Source organism: Sapajus apella, unplaced genomic scaffold (assembly GCF_009761245.1).
Source record: "Sapajus apella isolate SASKATOON/1434 unplaced genomic scaffold, GSC_monkey_1.0 scaffold182, whole genome shotgun sequence".
Lineage (NCBI taxonomy): Eukaryota > Metazoa > Chordata > Mammalia > Primates > Cebidae > Sapajus > Sapajus apella.
The window spans coordinates 514,537-528,915 of record NW_022437122.1 but is presented as its reverse complement, the minus strand read 5'-3'; positions in this window follow the sequence as shown (position 1 = coordinate 528,915).

Sequence of the window (14,379 nt, the reverse complement as noted above, 5' to 3'; positions counted from 1 at the left end):
CAGAAACTAACTTAGAATCACACAACTTCATGGAAACTAAACAACTGGCTCTTGAATATCGACTGGATAAACAATGAAATGAAGGCAGAAATAAAGATGTTCTTCAAAACCAACAAGAACGAAGACACAACATACCAGAATCTCTGGGACACATTTAAAGCAGTGTCTAGAGGGAAATTTACAGCAACAAATGTCCATATGAGAAGTGAGGAAAGGTCTAAAATTGACATGCTATTATCAAAATTGAAAGAGCTAGAGGAGCAAGATTAAAAACAAAAAACTCAAAACCTAGCAGAAGACAAGAAATAAATAAGATCAGAGCTGAACTGAAGGAGATAGAGATACAAAAACCCTTCAAAAAATCAATAAATCCAGGAGCTGGTTTTTTTAAAAGATCAACAAAATAGACCACTAGCCAGATTAATAAAAAAGAAAAAAGAAAAGAATCAAATAGATGCAATAAGAAACCGTAAAGGGGATATGGATATCACCACTAACTCCACAGAAATACAAACTACCATCAGAGATTACTACGAACAACTCTATGCACACAAACCAGTAAACTTTGAAGAAATGGATAAATTCCTGGACAATTGCACCCTCCCAAGCCCAAAACAGGAAGAAGTTGAAACCCTGAATAGACCAATAACAAGGACTAAACCTGAGGCAGCAATTTATAGCCTACCAACCAAAAAAAGCTCAGGTCCAGATGGATTCACAGCCGAATTCTACCACATGTACAAAGAGGAGCACCATTCCTGTTGAAATTATTCCAAAGAATACAAAGAGAGGGAATCCTTCCCAAATCATTTTATGAGACCAACATCATCCTGATACCAAAACCCGGCAGAGACTCAACAAAAAAAGAAAACTTCAGGCCAATATCCATGATGAACATAGATGCAAAAATCTTCAATAAAATACTGGCAAACCTATTTCAACAGCACATCAAAAAACTTATCCATCACGATCAAGTAGGCTTCAGCCTGGGGATACAAGGCTGGTGCAACATACACAAGTCTATAGATGTAATCCCCGCATAATACCCACATACGTATAAACGTAATACCCACATAAACAGAACCAAAGACAAAAACCACGTGATTATCTCAATAGATGCAGAGAAGGCCTCTGACAAAAGGCAGGAAAGTTTTTTTCCCTCTATTCTAATGTCACAAACTCCAAATTTATCAGAAACCTACATTTAAGAACACCTGTTAGAGGCCAGGAGGGGTACCTCATGCCTATAATCCCAGCACTTTGAGAGGCCAAGGTGGGTGGATCACCTGAGGTCAGGAGTTTGAGACCAGCCTGACCAACATGGTGAAACCCCCTCTATACTAAAAATACAAAAATTAGCCAGGCGTGGTGGTGGGCACCTATAATCCCAGCTACTCTGGGGGCTGAGGCAGGAGAATGGCTTGAACACAGGAGGCAAAGTCTGCAGTGAACTGAGGTTGCACCACTGCACTCTAGCCTGGGCAACAGAGTGAGACTCTGTCTCAAAAACAACAACGACAGGGTAGAGTTCTATAATTGATTATAGAACTACCTGTTAAAGAGGATCAAAACAAGCTAATTGTCCATGGATGAAAATAAGTTTTAGGGCAGCCATAATCAAAGACACTATTGAGGAGAGGATGTTATATCTGTGGTACACAATAATTTAACATCATATTTATAATTATGACTGACTATGTCCTCTAAGTTATATCAGAATTATAGGAGTTTCCCATAATTTTGGAACACATACCAATAACATATTTATATAAATGTAGCCCAAAGAAAACTGAACACCATTTCATATTCGACAATGCTTCCTGTATAATTTTTGTGCCAAAATAAGCCAAATTATGTCATTTTGGGAATTTGGGGAACCTAATATGTTATTAATTAGGTCAGAAAAATACATAATTTATAATTTGATTTTGGGAAGTTTGTTAAATATCAAATGTTTAAAATACTTGATGTCACAAAATAGGATCATGGAGCATTATAAAATAAGTCATTCATTTAACCAAAGTGATAACAAGGATTTTTTTAAAAAAAGATGAAAACCTTCATTATTTGAGACAGGAGACTTAATTTACCAAGAATAAGCCCTAATAAAAATAGCATGAAGCCAATTAAATTTGTTTTTCAAAATTTTATAAACAATCTATAAAATTTTATTCTGGACCATAAGATTCAGCTTCCATAAGCCTTTTATAACTTTTACAACCTTTATTAAGGAATTGGTTAATGTCTCAAGAAAACCTTGTTAGTCTGACAGAGGGGCCCATATACTAGTCTTGCATCAGTGTTCCTTTGACATTAATGATTAATTTATAGAGAAACTGAACTTACTTTATCTTTCAAAATCGACCCTTACAATCTCACATGCCCATCTCTTCTGCCATACTTTCTGGGACTTGAAGAGTATTAAATAGCTTTAATTTCTTGCCCTGTGTCTCAGAAATGCATTTTATTTTGATTGACATCTTCTATAGGGCCTGAATATGAGGTTTTAATTGCTGTCAATGTTAAAGATTTAGCAGGACTTGATGTCCTTTTTAGACCCAGGAGTCAAAGCCCTATAACATATAAATTGATAACCTTAATTTAAAAAAAAATTTAAATCTCAGCTCTTATTCCTAAGCAAACCAAAACTTAATAATAATATGACAACTTGACCATATAAACATTCTTGTTTTTTGTTTGTTTTTTTTTTAAATAAATCCTCTTATTGTGACTTATACTGACTGTTCATGACTTGCTTGGACTTTCTTGTTTGTCCTGAACATCTCTCCTTCTTCAACAACCAGTCATTTTATTTTAGGACTGATTTACCATACAAGATTCTTTCTCATGTAAAATTATTTCTGTTTAAGCTTTCTTACCACAAAAAAACCTCTTTATTTATTATTTATTTATTTGAGAAGGAGTTTCACTCTGTTGTCCAGGCTGGAGTACAGTGGTACAATCTCAGGCCACTGCAACCTCTGCCTCTGGAGTTCAAGCGATTCTTCCATCTCAGCTTCCCAAGTAGCTGGGATTACAGGTATGTGCCATTATGCCCAGCTAATTTTTTTGTACTTTTAGTAGAGATGGGGTTACGCTATATTGGCCAGGCTGATCTCGAACTCCTGACTTCAGGTGCTCTGCCTGCCTTGGCCTCTCAAAGTGCTGGGATTACCGGAGTGACCCGCTGCACCAGGCCCCTTTTAACAAATCACGAAACAAGCTTTGAATTATACAAAACTTTTTCACCTTTTTTAAAAAAGACATACCTTTATTTTTTTAGCAAGAATGTTTCCCTACAATATATATTTGTTGGAAAATACCCAAATAATGAAATTTTAGATTCTAAATAATGTTTGTCTAGAAATACTTATGCTATTACATTTACCTAATTAGAAACAAATAACTATAATTTACTTTAATTGTTTAGCTAGGTTACTTATGAAAACTTCGATAGTCATGATTTAAAGTTATGAAATGGCCATTGTAAAATTATAACTGAGAACAGGAAAAAGATATAACCTAACTGACTCCATCTTGCTTCTAACCTCCAAGCTGTCCTTGTGCATTCCTGGACTTTGGGAGGAATTTAGTTTATAGTTTAGCTTTGAAACAAAGACATTAACAGTCGTTTTCCTTTCCCAAAACAAATCTCCTTACTGCCTGTGGACTAGACTGCCTAAATCCACAAGATTGGAAGTTATTATGGTAATTTCACTAAGTAATTCAAGATGTAGCTATTTTCATTAAACCAATAGCGATGTCTTATGTATTAAAGATTACACAAGCAAAGATCATTCTGTCTTGGGTTGGGTTTATCGTTTTGTAACCTCTGTGCCAAATTTTGACAACTTTTAGTATTTGGCAGGGATAAGTATGAAACTGATCGATTAATAAATGCAAACAAAGATGTATGCTGGCAATTCTTAAGACATTTCTAATATTACTTTGCCAGTAATTTTAAAGCTAGCTGATTTATTGAATATTTTAATTAAGTTACATATACTTGAAAAGGTGGTTGACTAGTCTTTTCCTTTTTACTATCTGATTTCAGCACTTCTATTTCATTTTAAGCCAATTAATTAGTGCTCTTTTATATATTTGTAGTAGTGAAATATATACACAATACACAAATACATAGATGTATCAGGCATGCTGATGGAAGTACAGTTTATAGATTCATAAAAACTCTCTTTATTTCCCTACCTTAGACTTTCAGATTGAACAAACAACAACAACAAAACCCCAACAATATGATCACTGAGCACTCTAATGGTAAGGAGAAATTAAGACCACTTGGTTATTAATCGTAACTTTAGCCAAGACAAAACTCCCATTCATTTATTTATCTAGGGATGGCTCTTAGGCTGAAGACTGCTCTCTACAATTCTAGAAGCAGGGAAACAATACCAACAAACACAGCTTCCCTGTGGAAGCAAGTTCAAACTTCATACGGGAGTTATCTGCCTTCCATTGTTACGGAAGCAGGAAAAACTTGACTTCCGTGTACTGGAAGCAAGTAAAACTCCAGAAAAAGAGGCATTGCGCAGCAAAATAAACCTTAGATCCCAGCCAAATTTTGGAAAATCAGGGATTCTCTGGAGATGGTGCTCTCAGACCTCAGCAAATTTTCGTATTGGTTTGAGTCATAAAGTTAGCTCATGCTGGTACCAAACATGGATAGATTCGTCAAAGGTCAGGGTCATCTCTATTCAGAACCCCTCTGTGGTTACCAAATGTGAACCTCAAAAATTTCAGACAGGTCTCAGTTAATATAGAAAATTTATTTTGCCAAGGTTGAGAACAAATGCTTGTGACAGAGCCTCAGGAATTCCTGACAACATGGACCCAAGGTAGTGGGGGCACAGCTTGGTTTTATATATTTTAGGGAGACATAAGACATCAATCAATACATGTAAGAAGAACATTGGTTCTGTCCAGAAAGGTAGGGACAACTTGAAGCAGGGAGGGGCTTCCAGGTCACAGGTGGGTAACAGACAAATAATTGTATTGTTTTGAGTTTTTCCTAAGCCTTTCCAAAGGAGGCAATCAGAATATGTATCTATCTCAGTGAGCAGAGGAATGACTTTGAATAGAATGGGAGGCAGATTTGCCCTGAGCAGTTTCCAGCTTGAATTTCTCCTTTAGCTTAGTTATTTTAGGGGCCCAAGATATTTTACTTTCATGCTAGGATGATAGATATTAATAAAACTTAAATCTCAGAATCTTTAAATGGGCTGAAAAATAAAGATCTACACAACATAGATTATGCTTTTTCAAAACTTCCTAACATTATCAAGAATTTAGTAAAGGGTGCTTTTATCATAACACTGATTCAACTCTCTGGTCAAATCACTTGTTAGTTTTCCAGATAGTCTTTAAGAAGAGGAATATACATGGAATGCTCAATCTTCTTAAGTCAGATCTACACAAAGAGACTAAATCACATCAGAATGTTTTAAAAATAGACATAAGGTTTCCCTCTGTTGCCCAGGCTGGAATGCAGCGGTGGGATCACAGCTCCCTGTAGCTTTGACCTGCCTGGCTGAAGCCATCCCCCCACCTCAGCCTCCTGAGTAGCTGACTGCAGGCTCACACCACCATCCTGAGCTCACTTTATTTTTTGTAGACACAGAGCCTTGCTATGTTGCTCAGACTGGTCTCAAGCAATCTGCCTGCCTCAGTCTCCCAAAATATTGGAACAGGTGTGAGCCACCACACCCAGCCTAGAAATGTCTTACTTGCAGAAAGGTTCTAAAATGGCATACTTAAATTAGTCCAAAAGATGAAAACCTATTCTTTTAAATCAGTGTATTGATGTGAGGAAGCATCACCACCTAAACAAAGAAACAACACAGATGGTGAAGCTCGGGTACGTCTTTCTTCACCTGTCCTTGTTAGATCAGCTGCTAGATGCTGATGACAAGCTCTGTCACTTTACAAACTTTATGACAGTCAGCTACAAAGGACAATTACATATTCCCCAAATTTCCTCCGTTTCAGCTTCACCGTTTGAGTACAGGACAGTGATTTGTCAGTCTTCGTAATCATCCATCTTGCTAATGTTGAGGAAGGAAACCCCTTTCTCTTAAGCTGCTAAGGACACTTCCCCTTAGCCTTGCATTTCAAAAGGAGAAGAAAAGTTGAAAACGGAAGGGACAAGGTCAGTGGAGGAGACAAAACCAGTGCCACTAGCCAGACCTGGAGGTTAAAGATCAAACCCCCCACCTAGTTCCCATCCTATCCATAGATCACAGGCATGGTATGCAGGAATCTTCCCTGAAGGCATTGTTCTTGCTTAATCATGATTAGACCCCACCTAAGTCACGTACCCCTCATTTACCTCATCGATCATGACCCTCTCACACATACCCTCTAAGACTGTGAGCCTTTAAAAGAGGCCAGGATTTTCTAGTTGGGGAGCTCAGTTCTTGTAACACAAGTCTCCCGAGACTCCTGGCCAAATAAAAAGTCACTTCCTTTCCAGTTCGGTGTTTGAGAGGTTTGTTCACGGCAGCTCCTGCTTCATTTGGCTCCCTGACTGGGACACGAGTTTCGGTTGGTGGACGGCTGGGACAGCCTCCCAGGTGGTTTTGCTTTGCCCTGTGGAGCATCCCTGCCCGGGACTCCAGCCCACGTGGGTGACACGGGTCCTGAGAGCGCACCCGGGTAGGTACCGGCCCCGGTGGAACACCTCGCCGGAGCAGAGTAGGGTAGGCCCCCACAGCAGATCTGCCCAGTGGCTGAACACCAAGAAGGAATGGGTGTCTGAAGTGTCCGGATGACAGAAACACAGTAGGATCACTCCTGGGAAACCTGCTCACCTTCTTTATGTGGGAGCGTGGCCTGATCACCCACATGTGCCAAATTTGACACTCCTGAACTCGTCCCTCTCTCTCTCTCTGTAACTAACCTTGGAAGTCTTGCTTTTGGTTTCAATTTGGGCGATGGGAGGTGTCTGACTGTGTGAGTGACTGGAGGGGCCCGATGGGAGTCACCAATCGTGAAATGTGGGAGCAGCAGGTCCATTAGAGGGGACCATAAGCTCGGAGCAAATTGTGGGGCTGGCTAGGATTAGGGGTGATCCACATACAGCCTGAAGGAGGTGCCCTCCCAATCTTGGTATTGTTGGGGGAGTAATGAACTCTCCAAAGCCAAGCAGTGCCTGAAACACACCTGAGCCGGAGACTGTCCTACAGGCCTGAAGCAAAAGTGAAAGAGAGTGTGTCACACCATGCAGGCAGGGAGAAATGGAGGGTGGAGTAAGACTCTCTTACTGCCTGTGAGTGCTGTTTTCTGTGCAAAAAACACGGGTCACACTCATAGCAAGCCTACTTCTCTGTGGATGATGCTGAAAAATTTCAAGACGGGATTTAGTGGGGATTATGGAGTGACTATGACAGCAGGAAAGCTGAGGACCTTATGTGAGGTAGACTGGCCAGCCTTTGGGGTGGATGGCCCTCAGAGGGAAGCCTAGACGGGTCTCTTGTCTCCAAAGTATGGCATAAGGTTACATGCAAGCCAGGACACCCTGATCAATTTCTGTATATAGACTTACGGCTGCAGCTAATTCTGAACCCTCCACAGTGGCTAAGAGGACAGGCAGCAACTGTACTGATGGCAAAGGGGCAGGCAGCTAGGGAGAAACCCCGCTCCACCCACTGAGGGAGGCAGGCTCCTAAGGTCCTGACAGATCCAACTGCAGAAGAGCTTTTGCTGATGATACTTCCCCTTTATCAGGAGGAAGGAGTCCTTGCCTCTGGGCCTGAAACTTCAGCACCTCCACTAGAATTGCACACCCCTAAACCACCAGCGTAGACAAGAAAAAATGCAGAGGGACTCCTCCCATAGCCACCTACCTTCCAGGAAGAACTCCCCCTCTAGCAGCCCATCTGCAACCCAAGGCAGGGGTGTAGATGCCTTTAAGAGGGCAAGGCATACGGGAGTGGGTGAGGATGGCCACATGGTGAAAAGGCGTGTTTTCACATACCTGCCATTCACCTCAGCTGATCTTATCAACTGGAAAAATAGCACCCATCATACCGAGAACCCACAAGCTCTCATTGACCTACTGCAAACTATTGTCCAGACTCGTAAACCTACTTGGGTTGACTGCCACCAGCTGCTATGTATCTTTTTAACACTGATGAAAGGCAGAGAGTACTCCAAGCTGCTTCCAAATGGTTGGAGGAGCATGTTCCAGCAGATTATCAGAACCCCCAAGAGTGTGTCAGGGTTCAGTTCCTGGGGACTGACCCCCAGTGGGATCCAGACACATCGGAGAGCATGCAAAGGCTAATCTGGTACAGAGATGGCTTACTGGAAGGATTGAAAAAGGGAGCCCAGAAAGCTACAAACATCAATAAAGTCTCTGAGGTTACTCAAGGGAAAGAGGAAAGCCTGGCACAGTTCTGTGAAAGGCTATGCGAAGCCTATTGCATGTATATTCCTTTCCATCCTGAGAGCCCCAAAAACCAACACATGGTAAATAGGCCATTACCCAGTCAGTGTGCAGAAGACATTAGGAGCAAGCTACAGAAGCAGGCAGGATTTGCGGGCATGAATACTTCACAGTTATTGGAAATAGCTAACCAGGTGTTTGTGAACACAGACACGGTTAGCTGTAGAGAAAGTCGTAGAGAAAACCAGCATCAAGCTTGATGAAGCGCCGACTTGATAGCTGCCACTATTTGAGGAGCGCCCCCAAAAGGGTGAGGAAAGGGGGGCTCCTGGAAGGCTACTGAGTCTAATTGCCCACACCTGCAGTGTAACCAGTGTGTGTACTGTAAGGAAGTGGGACACTGGAAGAACAAGTGCCCCCAGTTGACACGAAAACAGGGAGATATCAAGCCCAAGGCTTCAGACGAAAGTGAAGGAGCTCTGTTCAATCTAATGGAAGGGCCACTAGACTGGAGGGGACCGGGCTCAATTGCCCCCAAAGAGCCCATGGTCAGGATGATGGGGGTGGGGCAAGAACATTGATTTATTGGTTGACACCGGGGCACAGCACGCAGTGGTGATGCAACCTGTGGCCCCTTTGTCTAGCAAGACAATAGACATAATTGGGGCAACTGGAATTTTGGAAAAGCAGCTTTTTTGCCCACCTCAGACCTGTTCTGTGGGAGGCCATGAGATTATCCATCAGTTCTTGTACATGCCAGACTGCCCACTACCCCTCTTGGGGAGAGACTTGCTAAGCAAACTAAGAGCTACTGTCCCTGTCCCTGCAGCTAAAACTGCCTTGGGCAGGGATTATCATGGCTCTCACAGTCCCTCGGGAGGAGGAGTGGAGACTCTTCCTGACTGAACCAGGACTAGAATTAACCCCTGCTCTAGCCAAGCGATGGCCACGAGTCTGGGCAGAGGACAACTCCCCAGGGCTGGCAGTAAACCAAGCCCCAGTGGTTACTGAAGTAAAGTCAGGGGCATTACTCATCAGACAGAGATAGTACCTGGTCCCAAGGGAGGCTCTTGAGGGCATCCAAGTCCATCTCAGATGCCTGAACGCTATGGAATATAGTTCCTTCCGAGTCTCCATGGAACACCCCCCTCCTGCCTGTTCCTAAACCAGGGACCAAAGACTACAGGCCAATGCAGGACTTGCATTTGGTTAATCAGGCTACAGTGACTTTGCACCCAACTGTACCCAACCTGTACATGCTTTTGGGTTTACTGCCAGTGGAGAATAGTTGGTTCACCTGCTTGGACTTAAAGGATGCTTTCTTTAGCATTAGACTGGCCTCAGAGAGTCAGTCAGAAACTATTTGCTTTTCAGTGGGAAAATCCAGAAACAGGTGTAACCACCCTGTACACCTGGACCCGGCTACCTGAGGGGTTCACGCACTCTCCCACCATCTTTGGGGAGGCACTAGCCCGTGACCTCCAGAAGTTTTCTGCTTAGGACTTAGGCTGTGTGTTGCTCTAATATGCTGATGACCTTTTATTGGGACACCCCTCGGCAGTTGGGTGCACAAAAGATGCCTTACTTCGGCACCTGGAGGACTGTGGGTATAAAGTGTCTAAAAGGAAAGCACAGCTGTGCAGACAGCACATGCAATATCTGGGGTTCACCATCTAGCAGGAAGAGCACAGCCTAGGAGCAGAGAGGAAGCAAGTCATTTGCAACCTGCCAGAACCCAAGACTAGGAGGCAATGAGGGAGTTCCTGGGAGCCATGGGTGTCTATAGATTGTGAATTGCAACCTTTGCAGTATTGGCCAAACCCCTATATGAAGTTACTAATGGGGGAGACAAGGAACCCTTTGAATGGAGATCTCAGCAGTAGCAGGCCTTTCAGGAACTGAAAGCAAAACTTAAGTCAGCCCCAGCTTTGGGGCTACCCGATTTAACAAAGCCCTTCATGTTGTATGTGTCAGAAAGAGAAAAAAATGGCAATTGGAGTTCTAACACAAACAGTGGGACCTTGGCCCAGGCCTGTAGCTTATCTCTCCAAGCAGCTGGACAGAGTTTCCAAGGGATGGCTGCCACGTTTAAGGGCCCTGGCAGCAACTGCTCTGCTAGCACAACAGGCTGATAAGCTAACTCTGGGGCAAAACTTAAATATCAAAGCACCCCACGCAACAGTGACTCTAATGAATACCAAAGGACATCACTGGTTGACAAATGCTAGGCTGACCAAATACCAGAGGCTGCTGTGTGAAAATCCCCACATCACCGTTGAGGTCTGCAACACCTTAAACCCCGCCGCTTTGCTCCCAGTGTCAGAATAAACTCAGTTTATTCCAGCAGGCCCGATCTTCGAGATCAACCACGGACGGTAGTAGACTGGGAGTTGTATGTGGTTGGAAGCAGTTCTGTTAATCCATGAGGGGAACGGTGCGCAGGCTATGCAGTAGTAACTCAGAGGGCTGAACTTATTGCCCTGACCTGAGCCCTAGAACTGAGTGAAGATAAGTCTATGAACATTTTGACTGATTCCTGGTATGCGTTTCTAACTCTTCAAGTACATGGGGAGCTGTACAAAGAAAAAGGATGGTTAAATTCAGGGGGAAAAGAAATGAAGTACCAACATGAAACCTTGCAGTTGTTAGAAGCAATTTGGAAGCCCCGAAGGGTAGCAGCCGTGCACTGGTGAGGACATCAGCGGGCCCACACCTCTGTAGCCCTGGGAAATTCCCGAGCTGATTCAGCAGCTCATAAGGCAGCATCTACTCCTTACGGAGCAGCAGTTACAGCCCCTCTAATTCCCCAGATACCCGATTTGGTGCCCACTTATTCTAAGGAGGAAAAGGACTTTCTCCAAGCAGAAGGGGGCAAATGATTAAAGAGGAATGGATTCGGCTGCCAGATGGAAGAGTAACGGTGCCACAGCTGTTAGGGGCCACAGTTGCACAGGCCATACATGGAACCACTCATTTAGGCCAAAAGTCACTTGAGAAGTTGTTAGGCCAGTATTTTTACATCTCACATGTATTGGCCCTGACCAAAACCGTGGTGCAGGGATACATTATATGTCAGCAGCACGACACGAGCCAAGATCCAACTACTTCCCCTGGCATTCAAGCTAATGCAGCAGCTCGGTTTGAAGATCTCCAGGTAGATGTCACTGAAATGCCCAGGTGTGGAGGACATAAGTGTTTGTTGGTCCTGGTGTGCACATACTCTGGGTGGGCAGACGGCTTCCTGACTAGGATTGAAAAGTCCCGTGAAGTAACCCGTGTGCTGCTTCGAGATCTCATCCCCAGGTTTGGACTGCCATTGCACATCAGCTCAGACAATTTGGTCCAAAAAATGGCAACAGCGTTGGGTATCACTTGTAAGCTGCACACCACCTACTGACCACAGAGTTCCAGAAAGGTGGTGCAGATGAACTGGACCATTAAGAATAGGCCGGATGCGGTGGCTCATGCCTGTAATCCCAGCACTTTGGGAGGCTGAGGCGGGCAGATCACAAGGTCAGCAGATCAAGACCATCCTGGCTGACATGGTGAAACCCTGTTTCTTAAAAATACAAAAAAATTAGCGGGGCGTGGTGGCACACGCCTGTAGTCTCAGCTACTTGGGAGGCTGAGGCAGGAGCATCCCCTGAACCCCAGAAGGTGGCGGTTGCAGTGAGCCGAGATCACACCACTGCACTCCAGCATGGGTGACAGAGCAAGACTCTGTCTCAAAAAAAAAAAAAAAAAAAAGCTTAGGGAAAATGTGTCAGGAAATAGGATCAAAGTAGCTGCAGGCACTTTCCTTAGTGTTATTCAAAATTAGATGTACTCCCTCTAAGAAAACAGGCTATTTCCCCTATGAAGTTTTATATAATAAGTCCCAACCCATACTGCGGGCACTCCCAGGACCTCCTCGGGAGTGGGGAGAGATTGAGCTAGGACGATAATGACAAGCTCTAGGAAAAATCACTCAGGATATTTCAACCTGGTAAACAAAAGATGCCCTGTAAGCTTATTCTTCCCAGTTCATACTTTCTCACTAGGTGATCGTGTGTGGATAAAGGACTAGAATGCTGTCCCTCTGAAGCCACGGTGGAAAGGACCCCAGACCATGATCCTGACCACCCCCACAGCCACAAAGGTAGAGGAAACCCCAGCCTGGATCCACCACAGCCTGCAGCAGCTGAAACTTGGGAAGCTAGACCAGACCCAGTGACTGCAGAATCACCTTCAGAAGGACAACAAGCCTTGCTCCAGCCACATTCTGGAAGCTGGCTGGTCCATGCATGGCCGAAGCATGAGGAAACTCATTGTGGGACTTATTCTTCATAAAATTTGGACTTATACAGGTGGGACATTAACTGATTTTGGAGAATGCTGTCAGTGTGTGCACCAGTTATTGAGGTAGGATGGAAAGTTACTGCCATTCTTTTGTTCTACAGTTATTATGAATGTGCAGGGACACAGAAGGGAAACTGTTTATACAATGATGCTCAGTATAAGGTGTGTAACCCAGGGAATGGACAACCCGATGTCTGCTATGATCCATCAGACCCCTGTATGCATACAACTTTGGAAATTTAACTCATAACAGGGCAATGGAACAGCCCTACTAAGTTAATAGCTAAAACAGAGGAAAAGGGAAGCCCAAAATAGGTCACCCTAAGGTTTGATGCCTGTGCAGCCACCGATGCCTATCACTCCAGTGAGGGGGGCTGTGGTTCCCTCAGATGGAAACAAAGTTATGCAAAAGAGCATAAGTACATCTGCCAGAAAACCTGCTGGTGCAGTGAATGCACTTATTGGTCATGCATCATCTGGGCCACTTGGAAAGATGATAAAAATGATCCCGTTCACCTTGTAAAAGGGAGGGACACCATTCCATGGGGTAATGTCCCCTGGGTCTCGGGATGTTGTAACCCAGTAAAGTTAATAATCACAAACCCCCAAGACCCCAAATGGGAAAAAGGCGAGAGTATAGTGTTAGGAAATGATGGAAAAGGACTTAATCCTAGAGTCAGTATCCAGATTCAGGGAAAAACCCAGAAACGCTCATCCCAGTGTACCAGACCTTCTATGATATATTAAATGAACCAGTGCCAGAGCTTCCAAAAAAGACAAAGAACTTGTTCCTCCAACTTGCTGAAACTGTAGACCATTCCCTCAATGTCACTTGAAATACCATGGGTGATCAGTGGCCATGGGAAGCTCGTAAGTTAGCATCCTCTGACCCTGTCCCTGACCTAAGTTCAGTTCAAAGAATTCAAACCAACAGTTTCTGGGTTTTAAAGGTTTCAATTATTGGACAATACTGTTTGGCCAGAGAAGAAAAAGGTTTCACTGTTCCAGTGGGAAAGCTTAGCTGCTTAGGGCAACAATTGTATAATGGAAGAGTGGACACTGTAACCTGGTGGAGTTCAAATCACACACAAAAAAAGCCCCTCCTAACATTCCCAAAATTACAGGATGCTTGGAACAATCTGGATATTGGAGAGACGGGATGGCCCCAGCTGGGCTGTACTGGATATGTGGACACAGAGCATATGTACAACTGCCTGAAAGATGGACAGGTAGCTGTGTCATAGGCACCATTAAACCTTCTTTATTCCTATTACGCGTTAAGACGGGTGAGCTGTTAGGATATCCGGTCTACTCTTCCCCAGGAGAAAAGAAGTCTAAAGATAGGCCAATGGAAAGATGATGGGTGGCCACCGGAGAGAATTATTATTAAGGGCCGGCCACATGGGTGGAGGAGAGCTCATGGGGATACTGGACTCCTATTTACATGCTCAATCGGATCATCCGGTTGCAGGCTGTCTTGGAAATACTCACTAATAAAACAGGTAAAGCTCTGTCCATTTTGGCCCGACAAGAAACTCAAATGAAAATGAGAGTGAGAACTCTCACTAATATTATAGGTGAGGTTCGCAAAGCGGGGGTGGCGAGGAAGGAGACCACTTCCTCTTAAGCTTCTAAGACCA